The 21444-nt window shown below is 39.5% G+C and overlaps 1 long non-coding RNA gene across 1 annotated transcript in view; it reads right to left on the bottom strand.

Moving 5' to 3' along the window:
- LOC109145492 overlaps positions 1–21444 on the bottom strand; it is a 43596-nt gene that overhangs the window by 9495 nt on the left and 12657 nt on the right. The window lies entirely within an intron of this gene.

Genomic DNA, 21444 nt, shown 5'->3' with positions numbered 1-21444 from the left:
AATGGGCTAGGACCTGAGGATAGTCTTGGCCATTGGATATCTAAAAGCACCTAAAATCTTAAACCTGTAAATGGGGAAGAGAGATTTATTATAGTGTTCAGAAGAGCATAACACCGCTGCCTTTATATGCAGTTATGAAGAGTCAGTCCATGCTCCAATTTCTGAATTGAGTATGGCAACATTCATTCCAAACACACGCAAAGAGGATGGAAGGGAATAGGCTTTGCTCTTAATGGCTTACCTCATGCAGTAAGTTTCATATATTTTCATAGTAAACACACTCAGGAACAAAACAGAAAGAACACTGAAAAGCAATGCAATTGAATTAACTATTTGCCTATATGAAACACAAGTCTTTCACAACTAAGGACTACAGATCTGGGGATCTGTACTCTACAGAACTGCTCATATTAAAGCAAATGAGTGCAGAGTCACTGTGAGAACCGAAGGATTGGAATATAAAAAGGCAAAAAAAAAAAAAAGAAGAAAACCCGCCACACTTTCATACTATTTTGAATGCACAAAGTACAGTCTTACTCCTACTATTTGAGGCTCACAAGGAGTAATAGGCAAATGCAAGATCTTGCAGCTGAGCACAAAAGAGACCAAAAGTTTTGCATCAGTTTTGCATGAAACAGCCATCCAGTTTAGAAGATTTCTATGCCTCCAGCTACTCGGAGCCTGCGGAGACGACACTTGGATAATCACCACATTCCTAACCTGACAGCAAAGGAAGGACTAACTCTCTGTAATTGACTGACACTTAGCCATACCAGGGAGACTAATTTGATCACCATGTGTATGTTCTTCATGAGGAAAATAAAATAAAAAAGCAAAAATCTGATTCCAGCTGCCAATGACGTGTAATTCCTGCATTTAACACTTCAGTTTAGTAACCTTTGCATCTACAATTGTATTAAGAAAGAGCAACTGTATTACTTATGGTAATCTCATTTCACCATTTTAAGTGACGTTAGTTTGTGTGGGTGCTTGTAGCTCTGCATACGTGTGTGCAAACAAATGGAAGAAAAAACTGAATGCCTGCCAAATCGAAAAGGAAATAAACAGCAGGGAATTAAATGGGTTTTTTCAGACTTCTAAGAAACAATTAAGAGGAAGAAAGAATAAAACCAAAAGCACAAGAAAGCACTTAGCAGTAACTGATGCTTCTTGGGACCAGGATCATGCTAAAGGATCTGTTCAGGTGTATCCAACCTCAGCGTATTAAATTCACATATTTTTAAAGCCAGAAGGGATCATTAGTTATGATCATTAGTTGTCTTCTACCACAGGCTATAAAGAATTTCTGCCAATGAGGTCTGAATAAAACCTGACACTTCATGAAGCAGGAGAACATCTTTTAGGGCACAGTCAATTTTTACATAAAACCTTTGGTCCTGCCCATCTGTGTAGGCTCTCTTGGACATTTTAACTAAATTCATCATAGGACTATCAGGAGAAGCTCTCTCCTATGCAGGGTACCTGAAGGGGAAACAGGAAGCTTGGATGGGATGTGAGACATGGTCAGGGTCTCTTCACTGGCACAAATTTTAGCCAATTCCAATGCATATTCCTATTAAAAACAGTAATCCACCAGGAATTCAGCAAAGCTGTTCACTAGTCATTGATGGGCTTTATTCCCATACAAAGGTAAGAAAACAGAGAAAAAAAAAAAAGAAAAAAAATGCTTAACATGAAAGAACAGAAACAATTAATGCTCCAAATCATGGATAGGAAGAACTAACCAATGGAGAAAAACTGTGTAACGAGCAACCCAGCTGAGACTGTAGCACAATTTGCTTCTGTTGCTGGGTCAGATATTCTCCTACCCACAGCCCTTTTTTCCACTACATGTCCTTTCTGTGTTCTCTGGTCCGGTTCTCAGCAAATTTGAAACCATTGCCTTGTACACCATCCTCCTCCTTCATCAGCAGAAAAGCCAAGAGGGGATTACCACACTACTGCTGGTCCAGTTTGTGTGTTGTGCATATGTATAGAAAATGACTTTATTATAATACCATGAATCACTGGTGAACTAGAATCCAGAGATGTGGGAAATTTTATTTCGTTTGAATAAACAAGTCTCAACATTTTTCTTCTTTGTTTCAACACCAAACCCCTCCTTTCCTGGCAACAGAACCTTCCTTAAATCTCCTTTAATTCAGAGAATAGCAATCACAGCTATAACCATCAAACCTGTGATTCATCTGGAATGTGTAGCAGCTACAGAATAGCTCAGGGTAGACTGATGAAATACACAATAGACAAGGGATGAAGTTTGTTCATAAGCAGGGATAAAATTTTAAAAATCGTGTCTAGTGAGTCCTGCTTTCTTCCTGACCGAGCAGAGGAGTAGTAACTGGTATCACTTGGGCAAGAGGGTACAATAATCCTTCTGAGGGGCTGCATAGCAGTTGTTTCAGGAAATTGCATTTTACCTCAAAACCCCACACAGGGATCAACCTCACATTGACAGTAAGCATGCTGACTTTCTGCTCAAGGAAAAGTATTTCACTTGGGAATACCAACCCCCTACATGAATGGGTTTTGTATACATGTAATACAGGCCAAATTTATGTCTCCAATCTGAGAACAGATAATACCCCACTGTGACTAGAGGCAAAAAATGAGAGAGAAAAAAAGAAAGAAAAAGTGACAAGAAGCCACAATAATTTTCCCCTAAACTGTGAAGGTTGTTCTTTCACCTTTGCAAAGAGGTTGCACTTTTGCTAGCCTACTGTTACTACTCTGTGCTCTGCACGTATCACACCAGGATTTTAAATATCCAGTACTGTATTTTTGAAATGTTTTGAATTATATTAATATTTTTACTGAAAAGCATATCTGAAAACTGAGCTACTTCTGAAGCTCAGCATGGAAAGGCTTCAAAAGGCATTTATTCTGAAAGTAAAAAAAAAAAAAAAAGGGAAAAGAAACTACAAGCATCTAAGCCCTGAATGCTTCTGCTCCATTTTATCATGTATTTCATTATTGCTTTTTTTCTTTCTGTCAATTCTGCCTCAAAGTGTTTTTTTCTGGTTATTCCTAGAAAAGACTCATCCTAATTTCCAGATGCAAAGGCATATCAGGATTATACCCAGTTCAGAACTAGTGAAACTTAGAATATAAAAATACAAACTCTCATCCTCTTTTAAAGCTCTTAATATTAGACTAAATGTAAGTTTAATAAAGAGAAATTGCAAACAGGTAAATTACTGCTTGTCTTTCTCATTAGGGTGTGGTGAAAATTAATTCCTATGCAGAAAGTACTTTGAATCTTTGCATGAAAGGCATTACTTTGGTTGAGAGCAAACTAGTATTATTAAGTGTTATTTAAATAAATTGGAGGCAGGGAACATCATAAATATTTCCCTGTAGGTTAAATCTGAGGACTGGTCCCTGTTGCATTGTAGCTCAAGTTTAACCTTTAGACCACTGACATCATATGCATCTCATTTACACGACAGAGGTAAGGCTCCCCTGGGCCTGCCAATATCCCAGCCATGGCCTAAACACCCAGCTGACAGGCAACACACTGTAATTGACACGGAACTTTGTAAGGTAATTTTGGACTTCAAAAGGAAGGAAATCATAATTTCATCTTTAAGTTAGTTTTGCTTTAAAAATGCACAATAGTGAATATACAACCATGTGACCCAAGTGTAAACCCCATCATTTTAAAGCCCATAACTTTATATTATGACCCTCAAATCAGTGTCTACCCACAGTCAAATTAACATACTTTGCAGGTTTTGCTGAGAAGAAATTAATAGAATAAATCACAGCTATGAGATTTCTTTCTGATCCTTGCTGTTGATTTTCATGCTTTAAGAAGATAACTAAGACTATTAAAATGCCAGCCCTGGAGACCTTGTGTAATCACAAAATAAGTGTATCACTAAGCAGCATCAATGCATATTTGCTAAATCATCAGTAATGCCCACCTGCAGAGGTCTGACAGGATTGTACTGTTCATGAATTTCCTGTTTCAAAAATCAAGTTGCGTCTGGACATAGGTAATCATATTCATTTAAGTCACATTCATTCAGTGCCCTTATGTCCATCTAGATAGGCTTATAAATACAAGGCAGTGGTCATAAAGCCTGCTTAGAAATATTTTAACTGAGAATGCAAGCAGAAAAGAGAATATAGCTGACAAGAGCCAAGACACTTCAACTACTAGCTCTGACATTTTTTGCATTTGATTAAGATGTCAAAAATGGAGAGAAATGTTTAGTTTATAAAATTGCTACTATTGACATAAAAAAAAATTTAAAGCATTAAAAATATGTAAAATGGTCAATGAAATAAAATTCATTTTTTATTGTTCTCATAAGAGTTATTTGGAAAGATACCCTGGCGTAGGCAAAAGTGTGTATCCTCTTGTGAACACCTGTGAAATGTTGAGTTTAATTGGGCAACAGCTGGTGCTGATTGTGGGTTTTCTTGCTGTATCTCATTACTGGTTTCCCCTTTGCTCTTTCCTGATTCACTGCTGCTGGTGCGCTGCTTAAACAACCCCAGCAGAAATAAAGACAGCCAAAGAAAATGATTGAAATAGTTTGTGTACATCTGTGTGCTTTTGAGCTTTCTCAGACTTTTGCAGATGGATGGAGTATGTGGGTGGTGGTCTGAGGACATCACACACTGGCTGACAGTCCTCACAATATATTTCAATCTCCATCTAGGCATCAAATTTTTCTGCAGAGGTTAGGAGAAGCTGTAATTTAAAACTATTTGTGGTCTAAAAAGCTCAGGAAAAAAATTTTTAAAAGCACCCATAATAACCTTGTCATTTTGCAGTGGAATATACTGCTTTCTCTCACTTCAATAAAATTATCAAGAAGTAATCGTGTATGTCCTACTGCATTATCTTGCTCAGCATTCTCAGGGAAAAGCTGCTGATCCTGAGAGCCAAACTACCAGGTTTTGCAATGTTTAGGAGAATTAGGAGTTCAGAGAAAAGACATTTTGAGTGCTGACCTTGATAAAAGCAGGAAAACTCAAGAGTGCACAAAGTAGAAGTGTAAATGGCAGATGAAAAATGAGGGGTTTTGGAAAAGAGTATTGAAAGAAAGTCAAATAAAAAGTCTTTTGCAGTGAAATTATCAGCCAGATTCCTATTTCCAAATAAGAACATAACTTGAGAAAGTCTGAAATTGATAACAGAAGAAAAATACCAAAATACTTTTGGAAGAGAAGTTACTAATGACTCGAGAGAGATCAGAACTAGACTGAGACTACACTCTTTTGAAAATGGAAATTCTCTTTTCCTGATACATAAGTTCTTACACAGAGAGAAAACAGGATCAAAACTATCCCTACTGCTAGTGCTGTATAAAAAAATCCCAAGTCCTCAGATTCAATGATCTGAAATAGCAGTTAATTGAGCACTCATTTTAGTTTGAGATAGTAAGTTTAGGTCAATGATGTTGATTTTAATACCACAGATATTCGAACAATATTTATAAACTAGATTGCTTTCAATTTGTATAGCACTACGACATATTATGAACATAATACTATATGAATTGATAATATCAGCATAAAATTTACATTAATCTACCATATCATAAGCACGTGAGACCATTAAATATTTTGTCTTTCTAATACTGTTTTGATTTCCAAGGCCTTTAACATTAACCTCCTCTTTTTTCTCCTATCTTTAAGAACAGAAAAAAAGTAAAGCAGGCAACAAGATCATAATGCTGTGTACAGCAAGAGAATTAAGTTCTTAACAACAGAAATACAACATTGGGATATATTTTATGCGTGTCTATATATATAAAGTTGAAAGTTTACCCATAACTGAAGTGATATGACTTAATCTCGGCACACTGAGCTGACATAATACCACCTTAAATGGAATGGGACAGATAAATATTTTGACTTATTTTATTTTTCCATAGGGATAGAAGCTTTGAATATATAAATATGTTCAGAAATACTTATACCTATGAGAATACAGGGCATTTGTTAATACTTATAATCCTGAACTGTGAAGAGTTGTAGTATTAATTTGTATTGTCATTGAGAGCTTTAGATTTACCTATTAGTGTTCTTAAAAGTCTCATTAATAGAGGTAGCCTTAGCAGTGTGCTTTTGTTATTTCTGCAGCGGTAGCAACAGAAGGAATTTAGGTGTTTTGAGACAATTTTCAGATAGTGTCCCTGCATCTAGTTTGACATATTTAGTGTGACATTGTGTTTTATGTCTTTATTAATGCACTATGAGTGTTGTTATTACCTCAGAAGAGAATTTCTACATACACAATACCTAAAAATGAAGGAAGAATTTTTTTACTCGTCCATGTTAAGAGAAATATTTGCCATGTCGAAACATATTTTTATTTAAAGACAGAAAGACATTCTTTGTGTTGAATCAGATAAACATTAATATCAAATTTACCCTCAGTGCTGTAACTCCAAAATTTGCAGACAATTTAGACCACAATATTTTGTCACGAAAAATTAGTTGGTCTACTGAGCTCCTAGAGGAACTACGTCATCACGAGGTGGCAGCTAAGTTCTGTATTTGGATAAAAGAGCTCACTGATCACCTCCCTTCTTGTTAGGTGGCGTTTCCCAAAAGGAATTGTGCATGGATCCATCCCATCTCTGTCAGACCCACCCATTTTTCTGAGTCAGATGCTATGATAGACACACAACAGCATCTCTCTGCTCTGCTAATGGCTTCTTCTCAAGATGAAATATGGCACGTCAGTTCACAAGGACCCAAAGATTTCTGTTTAAGATGAAGACAAATACAACAAGACTATGAAATTATGTCCTTCTAAACACCAGGTAAACAATTCTAAAACTGAAGCTTTTAAAAACACCTAGATAAACTTCCTGAAATTCACCACAGTAAAAATAATACATCTTTCCTAAGCTTGGTTGCAAATAAGAGATATTGCCCCAAGCAGCTTACAGCAATATCAAGCAATATCAAACAAAATCAGGTTATGGCAAGATACCTCGGTTTCATCATATATTTAGCTGCATCTTACAGTTGCAATTTATATCAGAACCAACGCCATATTTCCAAAGGCTACAAATTTTTACATCAAAAGCTTGATTCTTGGCAGAAACAACTATCCATTTAGAGGAATCATGTTACAAATGCAGAAATACTAGTTAGTTATGTTCAGAGAAAGTAGGTTAAAGACAGTAAAAGGTGCCAAAAGCTTGACAAACACCTTACTCTTGCAAGGCAAATCACACCATTTTTTGCCACTCATGTATAGTCCTTGAGAGGCTTTCTTTAGCTCATTTCCATGTGAACCATTGGGAAATTTATTGACTGATTTTAATGTGAGATTCATATAACACACGTACACACAGAGTGTTTGAAGTTGGAAGAGCTCTCTGGAGGTCACCCAGCTCAGGCAGGGTTAGCTAGAGTCAGTTACCCAGGATCACACCCAGACAACTCTCCAACACCTCCTAGGATGGAGAATCTTCCACCTCCCTGGATAACCTGTGCTCAATCACTCTCACAGGGAAAGTGTTTACTGATGCAGAGGGAACCTCCTGCATCTCAGTGTGTGCCCATCACCTCTGGTCCTGGACCCATCCTCTTCTCACCCTCACTTCATGTGTTTATATACACTGATGAGAGTCCCCTAAGCCTTCTCTTCTCCAGGATGAACAGTCAACTCTCTCAGCCTTCCCTCATGAGAGAGGAGTAGTATAGAAGCCAATAGCTATTAACGATAATCATGATTCTGTATTCACATAAAACAAGGCCTAAGAGTTATATTCAAATTTATGAACCCAAGGGAACATACATACATGTCTAAAATTAAATCTGGCCCAGCTAGTTGTCGGTACTTATTTGATCCAGAAAAAGTCTATGATGTTCAAAAAAAAATAAAACTTATCTCCATGATGGAATAGATCAATTTAAAAATTGTGCCATCACTTTTCTAACTATCTTCTTGCCTTGGGAATCTTTACTCTTTGAGTCTAATCCAGGTGAATGGAGTTCACAGATGTCTGAAAGCTGAATCATCTCTTCCTGAACAGAAGGAAATGCCATGAGGAGAAGCGATGACTGAGCAAGCAAAGATAAGGACCTGAAATGTGGCTGTTTCTCATGCCCACACGCCAACAGGTAGAAAGTTACATGTAAAGGAGTTCAGGAACCTGTTGGGTTGGATGGGAGGATGCCCATATTTTTGGAGATGTCAGCAGACACCTGCAGAGGCAGGGTACGCGGCCTAGCAGAGACAGCCATTGAGGACATGAATGTGTACAAACTAAGTGGTATCACGTCCAAACTCATCAGTTCTGCTGCAGAGTTGTCTCCGTTTTGAAAGACAGGTGTCTTCTAAGGAAGGCAGAGGCCCCCCTTGAAGTGGCAGATATAACCCCTTTTCCCTCTAAGTTACTATATTTTGAAATCAAGGGCCTTTAGGCGAAGATGTGGGAAATAGGAATAACAGTTCTTTACTATATATATATATATATATGTATATAACCAGCCAAACAGAACAACAACAACTCTGGCAGTAACAGCAATCACAAACCCAGCCCCAGCCCTCTCGGCTGTCAGGCCCTTTCCCCTCGGGTGCAGTTCCGCTCGCAGCCGGCAGGGGCGCTGGCGGCTCCCGGTGAGCAGGGCAGGTGCGGTGGTTCCCCCGCGGCTGCAGGGGGCGCTCCGGAGCGAGCTCGGGGAGCACGCGGCTCTGGTGCCCTGGGATCCCGGGAAAAGGATGGAACAAAGGCTTCACAAACCCCTGGGCAGCCGATCCCAGACTCTCAGGAACAGCAGGCTGGAGCGGCAGGGACGAACGCAAATCCCGAGTGGCAGACGAGATGTATCCAGATGGGAAAACCCCACGGAGGCCCAGGCAGGCAGGGCGAGCAGGGCTGCAGCGTAGCGAAAGCTCAAAGCAGCAGCGGAGCAGGGCAGCCACAGCTCGGCCTCCAGCAGGGCAGGGAAAGCAGCTTTTGGGGTCCCAGCGTTGTTTCCAGCAGGAAGAAAGAACGGCCAAAAAGAAAGAAGCAGCAGCTCCTTTCTCTGCAGCTTCTCTCCCCGGACGCTCAGAGCGAACTGACCCCACACCCAGGTGTAGACAAAGGAGTAGCCAGGCCTGCCCCACTCCCCTTTTTGTCTTTCTTAAGTACAGCTATTTGTCCCCTAGCAACATGCCTATGGGAGAAAATTCCTTTAACAGGAAAAAAAAACTAAGACTAAACTAAAACCCCAACAAGAGTAGGTTTAATTACCATTAGTGCCATACCACCCTGATGGGGGTCTGCACTGCTTTTGGATGCGGTCCTAGTTTAGTCATGTTTTCTTGGGCGTGACTGACCAGGCTCCACTGTGAAATACAGATATGTTCCAAGCAACTTCAGATGCTTTGTAACTAAGTCTGGTGGATATTGAGTCAGGTATGATCAGGAGCCCAACTAACTTCTCCATCTGAGACATGAAATCTGAATTATATCTCTAAATCAGCAACCAAAGCCAATTCTTTGGAATACTTAAAAAAAACACTACAGTGAGACAGAATGGTAGTACTAACACCGCTCAGGAATTCATCTTATGGTTTATCATGCTCACAGCCCTGTTACTGTAGCAGCATTACAGAAATGTGTCAATATAGTGAAAAATTATGAAGTATCCAGCAATGAAAGATGCAATCGATCAGTCTCCATCGATAAAGATAAATTCTAGTTTCTCAGGTATTAAATCTGCCAATCACTCTTCTGATTAGCTGGGTGATTAGGGTGTTTAACAGCTGAAAGCAAGAGAAAAATCACTATGGTTCTATATACAATTTCCTATTTAGAGTCTTATAAAATTGCCCATGCCAACTGCTAAAACAGCTCATAACATATTACCACTAAATTCACAGTGAACACCAACAGGTGTGTAATTCTCTTCCTACTCTCCACAGGCAGCTGGGGACACAATCATGTTGTTTTTCTCTTCTCTCCTTTATATATCTTCCTTTTTCTTTCTTCGTTCAACTTTGTCCTTTTTTCCTGGGTATTTTTAGCAGCAGCTTTGGAAAATCGAAGTTGGAAAAGTGAGCCTTAGACATTGTTCTGACGGCAATGAGATTTGTGGTCTTTCTTATTTCCTCTGATAATGAGATCCAAACCACTTGCCTTGGTGCCAAGGAAGCCCTATCTCCAGCTCCCACAAGCTTCACCCTTGAGGCTGACAAGCTCATAGTTTCTGAAGGAACACAGTTGCCAAAGGATGTCAGCAATACAAAGGGAGAGGTCCTCTCACTGATATTTTGAGTCGTGTTCATCACTGGTCTTGAAGATTAATCACAGAACCTTGCGTTTGGTCCAATAGACTTATGATTTCACAATAACTTTATTAAATACATTAGTTCATTAATTTTGCTCTTTCTTTCAGCTACAATGTGAAAATAGAGTTATAGAACTGAGAAAGAAAAAGAAGAAACTTAGTGACTGCTACTGAGTACGCTTAACTCTCATTGGAGCTTTATAATTTAGCATCTGCCTTCTTTTCAATCCAGGCACCACTTTTTCAAAGTTTTTAGTTAATCTGTTATTTTTATACCAACAAACAGGAAAAAGTTAGGCATTAATAATTATTATTCTTTATATTTTTCTCTTGTTTCACATCTGAAGGAACTGACAGGCAAGTCTTTCCATTCGATCTGGATTTATATGGTATTTACTCCAGCTGCTTTCCTGCTCCTCTGCTGAAACTACCAGAAGCAGGTATGAGCCAAACTCTCAGCAGCTGTGACTTACAGCTCAGTATACCAACTTACACTGAAGTTTCAGATGGTTTAGACTTACATACCAGACTCTGGGAGGTGCCAGGTGAGGCACAGGGCACAGATTGACTCCTGCTGCCAACCCACTGCAGGAGACATAGGGAGGCACAATGACCTCACTGTGTATAAACCCAGGACTCCACACATTTAAAGTGTGAGAGTGAGTGAGTGTTTAAAGAAGGTCAACTTTTAGCTCAGAGATGGCTGATGTTTTCTACATTGATTGTCTTCTTTCTCTATGACACTGGGCATTTTGTGGACTAGATATATTCAACTCCCTAGCCTCCAACAACTCTAAACATTTTCATTACTTAAAATATAGCTAACATCCATCTTAAAATACTGATATCTTGAATATTAGAAGCATTCTCATCTCACATGATGATCTAATGTCCAGATTCTGAACTCTCAGGTGCTTCTGCCAAGCAGGCCATGGTCTGACATTTATGCCTGTGCACTTTGATGAGCATCTGTAGCGTCAACATCCTGTTTCATTTTATCTGCTCTAATAAATGTACAAGATGTTTGAATGGTATTTTATAATAATATAATAATAATAATAATCAGTAGATTGATGGTCTTAGCTCTATTTATGGCAACTCTCACAAGACTGGTCGCTAAAGTGACTCATTGTTCAACCTCTGCTACAATTTTTCATCATCTGCCTGACTGAAATGGAAATTAAAAACTGTTGTTCTAGAACTTTCTTGTAAAAGAAAAGAAACAGTTCCTTTTGGGGAAATGTATTTCCAATTTATGCCTTCCTTATTTATTTTATCATTCTACTTGCTACACATTACTTTTTTCCTGGTGTTTGGGTCCACAAGAGAACTGATGATCTGCTTTTCCATGTGCTCATTTTCTATCTGAACTCCTAGCACAACATTTCAAAATAATGGATAAAAATATTTTGAAATTCCTTCCATGTTTCCTTTTGAAAATATGTCTCTTCCAGTCCACAGTGGAAAGTCTCAATTGCTTTCTCTGACAGCTATAGGCTGCCCAGCTGCAAGGTGGTAACAAGAAACCATGGGAGAGATGGGAAAGACAGGAGTGTGTAGGATCATTGAATTGTCTTATTCCCTGCCTGCCAAGAAGCAGGAAGCTCTCCAGGACAATGCTGAAGCAGGAAACCTGTTATGTTTTGCTGACTCGCTTGCTGGTACCAGTTTCTTCATGATTTCTTTAATTTGGCCTTTTCCTGTTCCTTTCTGTGATGCTGTCGGCATTGCTGTTTCTCACCCATTTGTCAGCTTTGATGTTTTTTAAGCTGTGCAAAGCCAATGTGTCAGCAATGCCAAAAACACAGTAAAAATAAATTCCATCTGATTATAATTCAACAAGAGCTTGTACCAGCTTGACTGTCCTTTACCTTAAGGCTACATGACAATACCGTAAGGCCAAATCCAGAAATAACATGTAGAGGAGTGTTAGTTCAAAGGCTTTGAGGCTGGGCTGATTAATCTCCCTGGAATGTCAGAGCAGCCTGCTGCTCCACAGCCCAAGCAGGGATGAGCTCAAGTAGAACAGGTGACCATATTCTCAGTCCACCCTTTCAGAAACACTACAGGGATATGAGGAGGAGGCAAAGGAGACACATGGGACCATGCGGATGAGGAGAGAATGTGTGATGCTAGGCTGGAAGGACAGCAGAGCCTCATGAAGGTACAATATTTTAACTTAATGAGCCTGGTAAGATCTGGCAACAGGAATGTACTTAGTGCCATATAACTCTTCTATTAAGACTTGTCTGCAGTGGAACACTGCTGTTTAAGGTTGGCAGACCCTAGTGAGAGTTAAAGCCAAAGAAGATCCTAAGGAAGTTGCTCTGCTGAATACCCCAAAAGCAGGAATTCAGAATCTAGATGAACTCTGGAGCTGAACTGTGGATTATTTTGCCTTCCCATTAAAGCACTGCGGGGGTTTATTTATATGGATAACTTCTGAGTTCATTCAACCATTTTTCTATTGGGTTGTTATTGCTGTCGTTGTTTCACAAAAGAGATAATTTTCTTATAACCTCTCCTACTTCCTATAGTCAGTCAAAAAATTGCTTACACATAACCCCTGAACTAGAATTTATAGTATCTGTTCTCCAGTTACCCTCCTGTGGATTGACAGCCATGATGCTTATGTCCAATACACCCCACAGAAACATCTAATGGACTCAGCAGGTCATTTAAAGGAAGGACTCCCTGCCAATTTCATGCAGATCAATATAACAATGTAGGAAGCATTGATGGAAAATGGGCAGATTAGAAAAATATTTTATGAGATTGAAATTGAGATCAAGTTTACACAAAAGAAAGAAGGGATTTGAATAAATTTTAAACCTCCCCTTCGTTGGAGAGAAATATTGACAGTGGTGGAAACCTGGCAAGAGGAAGATGACATCAGAGTCCTTAGGCAAACCCTTTATGCAATACACCTGCCTCCAGCCCAAAGATAATACCAAGTGTTTATTCAGGACTGGCAGGTGCATCAGCAAGAGAAACAAGAAGAATGTCAGAACGGAAGTTGTGATGCTGAAAACTTCATCCAAAGGTTGAGGAAAAGCCAGGAGAGAGGGGCAGAGTAGGACTAAGAGGGTACTCACTGAAGTTAAATTATTCAACCAAGATTACAAAGAAGAAGAGGAGAAGAGAGGAAAAAGGATGAAATATATAGTTGTTTTTACTAGTGACATAACTGTGGAGTTCGTTGTCAATTCCCTCCTCCCTGTGCCAGCAAACCACAGAGGAACGGGCCCTTTTCCAGCATAGACAGCTCAAGAAATAGCATTAGGTAAGAGAAGAACAAAATGGATGGGGTTGAATTAGACGATCTCCAGAGGTCCCTTCCAACCCTAATTATTCTGTGATTCTGTGAAAATAGGGTGGAATAATCACAATAAATGCACTGAGCAACTAGCATGGCTGCTGATCCTCAAAACCTTCCAAAAGCTGTTGCTCTTGAAAAGTAAGCTCTGGTACATCCCAGTTATCCAAAACCACTAAGAGACAGTGTCAGTATCATCCACCTCCCCTCCCCAAATCATAGGATGTTGCAAACATGTTGGAGTGACTGAACCTGTGTGGCACAAAAAATTACCACACAAAAAAAAGGGCTAGTAAAACCTTCCCCATCAGTCCCAAAAGGGGGGCTATGGAGGAGTCAGCTATTAAATTGAACTTTGCGATCAAAGTACACAGGAGAACTGTTTGGAAGGAAAGTTAATTTTGTAAGTTGCTGTCTTGTAGCAATAATCAAAAAGACAGCACTGCTGAGAGTTACTCATTTCCTGCAGACTATCTAATTTGTGATTGTGGTAGCAATACATTCCTAGAACCACAGTGGAGCATTAGCTAGGGGTTATATTTCCCTTAATTTTGTCAAAGCAGAGAAGTAGGGATTTCCAGCCCCTTTTTTCTGTTTCTAAACATGCATCTTCATTCAGAAACAAAAATTGGACCCCTCTGCCCTAAGCAATTACATGTCTACCACTCAAGATGAGTGTTCATGCTTCCCCCCCGCTGATTAATGGCATTCACATTTAAATGGTCACAACCAGCCTTTGAAGTCATTAACACCCCATTAAGATGAATGGGGTAACTTCACACCTTTTGTTCCAGTCTCCTGACTGTGGAACCAACAAAACCTCAGCATATTGATTTGCAGAATAAAGACTACTTTTGCAGTCATTGAAGGAAAAAATATGGAGATTTAAATACAAGACTGTGCTTCAATATTTGCTGAATAACTCTGGATAATCAACTATCCTGGAATTTCAACACGTGGGGAGACATTGTCACCGTAGTAATGGGGTAATGACATTTAAACCACTAATGAGTCTAGCACAGTTTGCACCATGATGCAAATAAAAGCTTCCATTTAACATCTTCTTAGTGAAAATAAATAAGTATGTGAAGCGTCTAACTCCTCTGTCTAAAGAAAACATCTCCCCGGGTTTCAATATCTGCTGACTCTGGTATTTATTCTCAGACATAAAACAATAATGTAATCCCTATTGTATTCCTCTTTTCAGAATGCAGCACTGATACACGTAATCTAGTTAGAATTAAGTGTGTGTGTGGGTGGTGAGTGTTCGTCAAAATGAGTAATTGTGAATAAAACCATATTATGTCTACAGTAATGTGCATTGTCCTAACTCAGCTATATTAGTCTGACTCAGCAGAAATGTAATTTACATGGGCTTTTGGAACAGTCTTTTTACACTAGGCTAATTCTGGGTTTTCTGCAGTAACAAAGAAGCTGAACTACATACCAGACAAAAAAAAAGTCAACACCCTTTGACCTGGTAGGATGTGGAAGTTCCCTCATAATCACATTTAAACCAGAGTGCACTAAAAAGCAAATAAGGAACAAAATAGAAATAGCAAACCACTCAAATTCTGGCTTTGAGCCTTGTGTGGCTCATTAATTTCCTCATAGGAAAAGATGCTTCATCATTACTATAGAAGCAGAAAAATAATACTCATTAATTTCTACAGCACTCTCTTTCCTTTTTTTGCCTCTAGAAAGTAGGAGGCAGATACCCTAGATCCCCATGAGAAGCCACCAGATGGTTTATAACAGATCATAGAGATCAATGATTTTTCAGTGTACTGCTCCAGGATTGAATCAGGTAGTGAATTGGGAATGCTGATATAGGAAAGAACTGTTCGGATTGAGTTATGGCAACAGATTAATAGGGCATTTAATTAATCTGCTTAACTTTACTGAGGGACAGTTAGACATTGTTATTGCTATTCTAGAGACACACAAGGAACAGCAGACAGGAAGGATTTGCCCAGGGCACCCAGCAAGTCAGTGGTGAAATTGTAATTAGGACTTGGAAACTCTTATTTTCCTGCTGCCAAAACCAAACAGCCTAATGAACAGCACTCTGCACTGGTTTGCTTTTATAAGGTTGCTCCTTGCTCCAGATCCCTTGTTTTTGGGTTTTTGTTCTGCCACAGTAGAGCAAGAAACAAATTCGTTTTATCATTGAGCATTTAAAATGCAGTGGACAAGCTGGTTGAATGAAATCTTAATTTTACTTTCAATAAGAAGAATTTGACCTGTTACACAGTGCCAAAAGCAGAAAGGCAGCTCTAATTTCCTCAGGGGTGATCAGATAACCTTGCTAAGGCAAAATATATGACCTTCAGACTGGCTGTTAATCCACATGAGAATTGGAAATGGGATTCTTTTTAGTAAACCAGGAGATTCCTCTTATTATTCGTTAAGTATCTCCACAATATTTTTTCCAAAGCAGTAAATAAATCTTCATTACGGACTGTTACTTTAAAACAATCATCATGAAAATCATTCTCGTAATTTTCTGAAAATGTCAATTAGAGAGAGCAATCTGGTTAAATTTAGCTATTTTCAAGTTTGCTGCTCTGGGATTTAGTGTGTTCTGGATGGAATTAGCTTTGTGTGCATCAGATATTTTTTAATTTGTGTTTGTTGGGGTTTTTTTCATTGCTATCAGACACACATCCCTCCAGAAGTATTTTTCAGAAGTGCGAAGATTTAGACATCATTACTTATCCTTCCCATTAGATGTAAATAGGGACAATATGAACCCAAAAGCTCCTATTTCCTGACTGTTTGAAAACCTTTTTTCCCTCCATGAAACATGAAGGGAATCAATATTTCACAGCAAGTCTATATAAAACACAAAAAGACTACAAGCTATGTGAAGTATGGCTGCATTTGGGCTAGAGTTTTGACATCATTTGAATAGAGAAATCTGGAGCATTTCGTAATGATTATAAAACCCTGGGGAATGCCCTGGGTGTTTCAACACATGCTAGGAGAGATGATGGTAGAAAACTGGCAGAAGTTACCTCTTCCCACCCAGTTTAACTGATTCAGACAGGGCAATTTTGTTGGAAGAGTCTGCTGGCAATCAATATGTCTCAGCTTGCTCCTGTGTGCCTTGCTGAGAGGAGAGAGAGCTGTTGGAAAAGAATCAAGACACGAAACTTTTTCTACTCTAGTTTAAAGCTTATAAAAGCAAATGATCTCCAAGGCACTAATCCTTCCACCTTGGTAAACATGCAACAAATCTAAATGGAAGAAAAACAGAACGACTCCTCCCTACTCCTTCTCCTCCTGCAGCAACACTGAGTTTTACAGGCTGCACGATGGTATCTGCCTTACCGGTTCACTGCAGCCATCAGCAGGGCTCAAATTTGTAAAATAAATAAATAAATATATAAGAAAAAGTCAAAAAAATAATCTCAAGAGAACAAAAGAAAAGGAAGAATATGCATTATCAGACAGAAAACCAGCACTTTTCCCTACAGGAACAAGAACAGGTTTCACATATGTGAATTTTTCTGGCAGCATCTTTGTTACAGCTAGTGACAGGCACCCATTCTCCTGATCTGCCTGTCTTTCTTGGCATTAATTCTGCAAGTAAGTGAAAGAGCATGGCTTTGAATAACAAACAACTTGAGATGTTACTTGCTCCTAAGTAATTATTTAGCAGAGTTTTCTTATTGACCAAATATTTTTGTACATGATATAAACAAACCTGCTTTACTGAGCTCTGGAGGCAATAAACGCAATCAGGATTTTTATGTGAGGTATTTGTTTACTTACTTAATAATATTAATGGATTATCAGTAATTTAATCTGGCAGCTCAGATAACACTATACCCCTCTGGAAGCATAGCGTCAGGTCAAAGTAGAAAGTCTCTCTTTGTTCCCTTAAGGAACAAACAGTGTCCTTAAAAATAGCATTTTGTGTATAGCCTCCTAAGGTTATAGGGAAACAAAAGAGTAGTGAAATTTACAAAAGCTCTAGTCAAGTATATTATACTTGGATTTTAATCAATAACACTGCATGTTTCTTTACCGAAGCTGTATGTTAGCAAACCATTCCTGTCTGTCTTAGAAACACTTTTCTAAGAGCTGCCAGTCCACTCTGCCCTTTTCTAAATCCATCGATTTCTTAGGAAAGATGGCTAGGTATCAGTTGTTTGCTGGCTAAATGATACAAACCACGACCTGATGCTCTGGCTCAAATCACCATGGGCTGACTGTGATGACAGGCAATTGAATCATAGAATCATAGGATGGTTTGGGTTTAAAGGGACCTGAAAAACCATCTAGTTCCAAACTCCTGCTATGGACAGGGACACCTTCTGCTAGAGCAAGTTTATCCAAGCCCCATGCAATCCCACTTCCGGGGATGAGGCATCCACTTCTCTAGGCAGCTTGTGCCAGTGCCTCACCACCCTGACAGCTGAAGATCAGTCCCAAAAGTTCAGCACCACATGAATAGGAAATGGAGAGTCAGAGTAGCTTGAAAGAAGTAATTGTCCAGTATTTTACATGATAGCTGATCTTTCACATTTTTCTTCTTGGTATTGGTTTGTGATAGACCATTGATCATCACAGTTCAAGGTAAATTCCTCCATGCTTTAGCATTTTCCTTAAAAACATACATATCTCTGAGGGAGAAAGAGGTGTTCCAGATCGGCTAAACTGTATCTATCTGATTCATATGAAGACAGAAAGATAATTATATTGATGCAGCAGGCCAAATTCAGCAAAATCCACCTAATGTGTCGTAAGAGGCACTGATCTGCACCAGACATATTCTGGTGAATAGATTTCCTCCTAATGCTCTGCCAACAGGGACCCTGCGGGGGAGCAGTAGGAGGCTGTTTTCTGTCACGAGGCTCTGGTTAAGAGCATTTTTAGATGCTCTTTCATGCTTCCCTTACACCAATCAAGCCAATATAAGGATTTCATTATCCCACTGCAACAGGACTGTGGCATGTAATATAAATAAAGAAAAAATAAATGGAACAATTCATAATACAAGCATAGGGTTATTGGCTAGGCGATGTCTTCAGTCCCTACATATCTCACCCAGGCTGCAGTTAGATTTGCCAGCCTCATATTGCTCTCTCAGTGCCATTTCCATGACTAGTAGTTTACTCCGGAGTTTCAGTCAAAAGGCACAGCCTGTTTCTTGAGAAACGCGTGTGAATCTTCCTCTTCAGACATTTAATGAGTTAAAATTAGCTGGTGCAGAAAGTCAGTAGGAAGTTCTCTGTCTCATCTGAACTCCATAACCTGGGGTAAGGCCTGAGATCAGGAATGACATTCTCCATTCATTTGCATTGCATATTTGGGTAGCTGGCACAGGTCAGCACAGAGCAGGGAAAACTTCTGTCAGGAGAGGACCAGATGTGTGGTTGCAGGACACAGTCACCACTACTCTCCCCAGAGGTAATATTTCAGGAACCTAAGTGAACAAGGCCCACAGCACAATCTCACCCTTCCTAATCAGCTTGGAATTTCTTCTTCTGTGAGCCTTAATGAAGCACAGTCATGCAAACCCTATTGCTCCTTCACCTACATTGAAAACAGAGGAGCTAGGCAAAGACTATTCTGTGGGCAAAATGATAAAAACAAGCCACCGGTAGCTTTTACAACTAGTTGCTCTATTTCAGTGTGTACTTGAAAATATTTTCCTGGCTGTACGACGGCATGAAACCACAACAAAGGTTCTCAGTATTTGCTTGTAAAGCATATGTACACACAAAGAGCCTGAGACTCCCTCCATGTCGTCTGAAATCCTGGAACCGTTCTTAATGCAATCTGCATGCTGAAATACCAAAGCATGCTTGGACTAGCTGAGAGAGGCAATTAGGAGTTTCCTCACTTCGTTGCTTCATCAAGCACTTTAAAGGAATTTAGGGCTTTTTTTTTTTTTCCCTGCAGAATGAAAGTGTGAAATGCTTTCGCTTAAAAAATGCTGACTAATTCCAGAAGCCATTCACAAAAGTCATTCAATCACCTGGTTTTGAGGGGAAAAAAAGGCAAAGAATCAGTTCTGGAACATGTAGAAAATTTGTCTGCAACTCTTTGATAGGATAATATTCTATGACATTACTAGTATGATAATACCAGCGTTACACTAAGCAGGGGGGACTCCACCCATGATCTTACTTCAGGGCACAGCACTAACACATAATTCTTTCAGTGTAACAGTGACTACTTGTAATGGCTCTACTTTTCTTATCGTGTTTGGAGGAAGAAAAAGGAAAAAAACATTGTTCAAAGAACTGCTTGAAAGGGAAGGTTTCTTTAATACTGAAGATTTAATCATTTGGATACAGCTGCATTTAATCAAATTTTCATCTATCATATCAAAATAACCTTGGAACTTTCATACAAAATAGAGAAGTGTGGTCCATCTACCCCAGTATTCTGTCTCCAGTGGCCAGCATCAGGAGCTTCTGAGGTAGGCAGCTGTTAGAATATATCTGCCCATGACAGAATATCTGCTTCACCCTCTCCCAGCAATTAAGGCTTTATTCTACCCTTAATACCCACAGACAAACACTGAAGTCTAAGATTTTCTGTTAATATAAAGGTTCCCAGGTTTTGAATTTTGGTTCATATCCATATCAGCTCAGTTGTTTAATCCCAAATTGTCTCTGGTTTCTAGGTGCCAACAACAGCCCATGCTAATGAGAGCTAACTGCAAGATGGGGGAAAAGAAGTGTTTCTTTTTCTGTGTTGATTTTGCCAACTTTGCAGGACATTGAGTGGTGCCTTGTTCTTGAAATTTTTTCTGTCCCTTTCAGACTTGGCTATTTCCCCACTCATTTTGCCCAAATATTTCAGAGTCTGAACCAAATGACAGGCTCAGCAGCGTGGTTAATGCTCAGGAGCCAAGTGAGTTGCAAGAAAGAAAAAGAAAAACAGCAGTAACTTGTTACTTACTGCATCAGAAGCAGCTGAAAGGCAACACAACTAAGATGACACTAAACAGTGAAGGATGAAATACAGCAAAAGTGCAGGAAAAACAAGTTGTTTAGGAAGCATATTCCCAGGAAAGGGGAGATAACCCTGCTAAAGCATGGACTCTTTCCTGCTTCACTTGTGCTGACAGAGGAGGTAGGAATGAGAGGAAATGGAAGAGTTGTCCATCAGAGACAGCTCAGTTGAGTCAGCATGCAGGGCACCATCTATAACTGGAAGGAAAAAAATCAGAAGAGACAAAGACAGATGGTTTGACCCCAGGACCATGTGCTCTTCTAGCAGGGGCTGACCCTTACACAGGGTACTTTTTCAGCACTCAGTTTTGCCCATTTCCTAGCAGTCCTAGACTAAATTCTTCTCATCAATATTCCCACGTCAAGACTTGATATGAGAAGTGTAGAGATGGGTGACACAGGCTGGTCTAAATATATTAATATTAATTTTTTTCCCCACAGAAATCATAGAATGTTAAGGGGTCAGAATGGACCTTAAATATCATCTAGTCTCAACTTCCCCTGCCATCCACAGGAACACCTCCCACTAGACCAGGCTGCTCAAGGCTTTCTCTAACCTGGCTTTGAACACTGCCAGGGATGGGGCATCCACAATCTCTCTGGGCAACCTGTTCCTGTCTCACCACCCTCAAAGTAAAAAATTTCTTCCTAATAGCTAGTGTAGCTTTCCCCTCTTTTAATCTGTACCCATTACTCCTTGTCCTATCACTACAGTTCTCAGTGAAGGGTCTCCTTCCCTGTTTCCTCATTTCCCTTTCCCTGTTTCCTGGTTTCTCTCTCGGTTTCCCTGTAGGGCCCCTTTCAGATACTGGAAGGTTGCTATGAGGCCTCCGTGCAACCTTCTCTTATAAAAACTCTTTCAAGTATTGGAAACATGCTTCA

This window comes from Corvus cornix, chromosome Z (genome assembly GCF_000738735.6).
Source record: "Corvus cornix cornix isolate S_Up_H32 chromosome Z, ASM73873v5, whole genome shotgun sequence".
Classification (NCBI taxonomy): Eukaryota; Metazoa; Chordata; class Aves; order Passeriformes; family Corvidae; genus Corvus; species Corvus cornix.
Note: the sequence above shows the minus strand (reverse complement) of the source record. Positions and strands in the feature narration are given on the sequence as shown.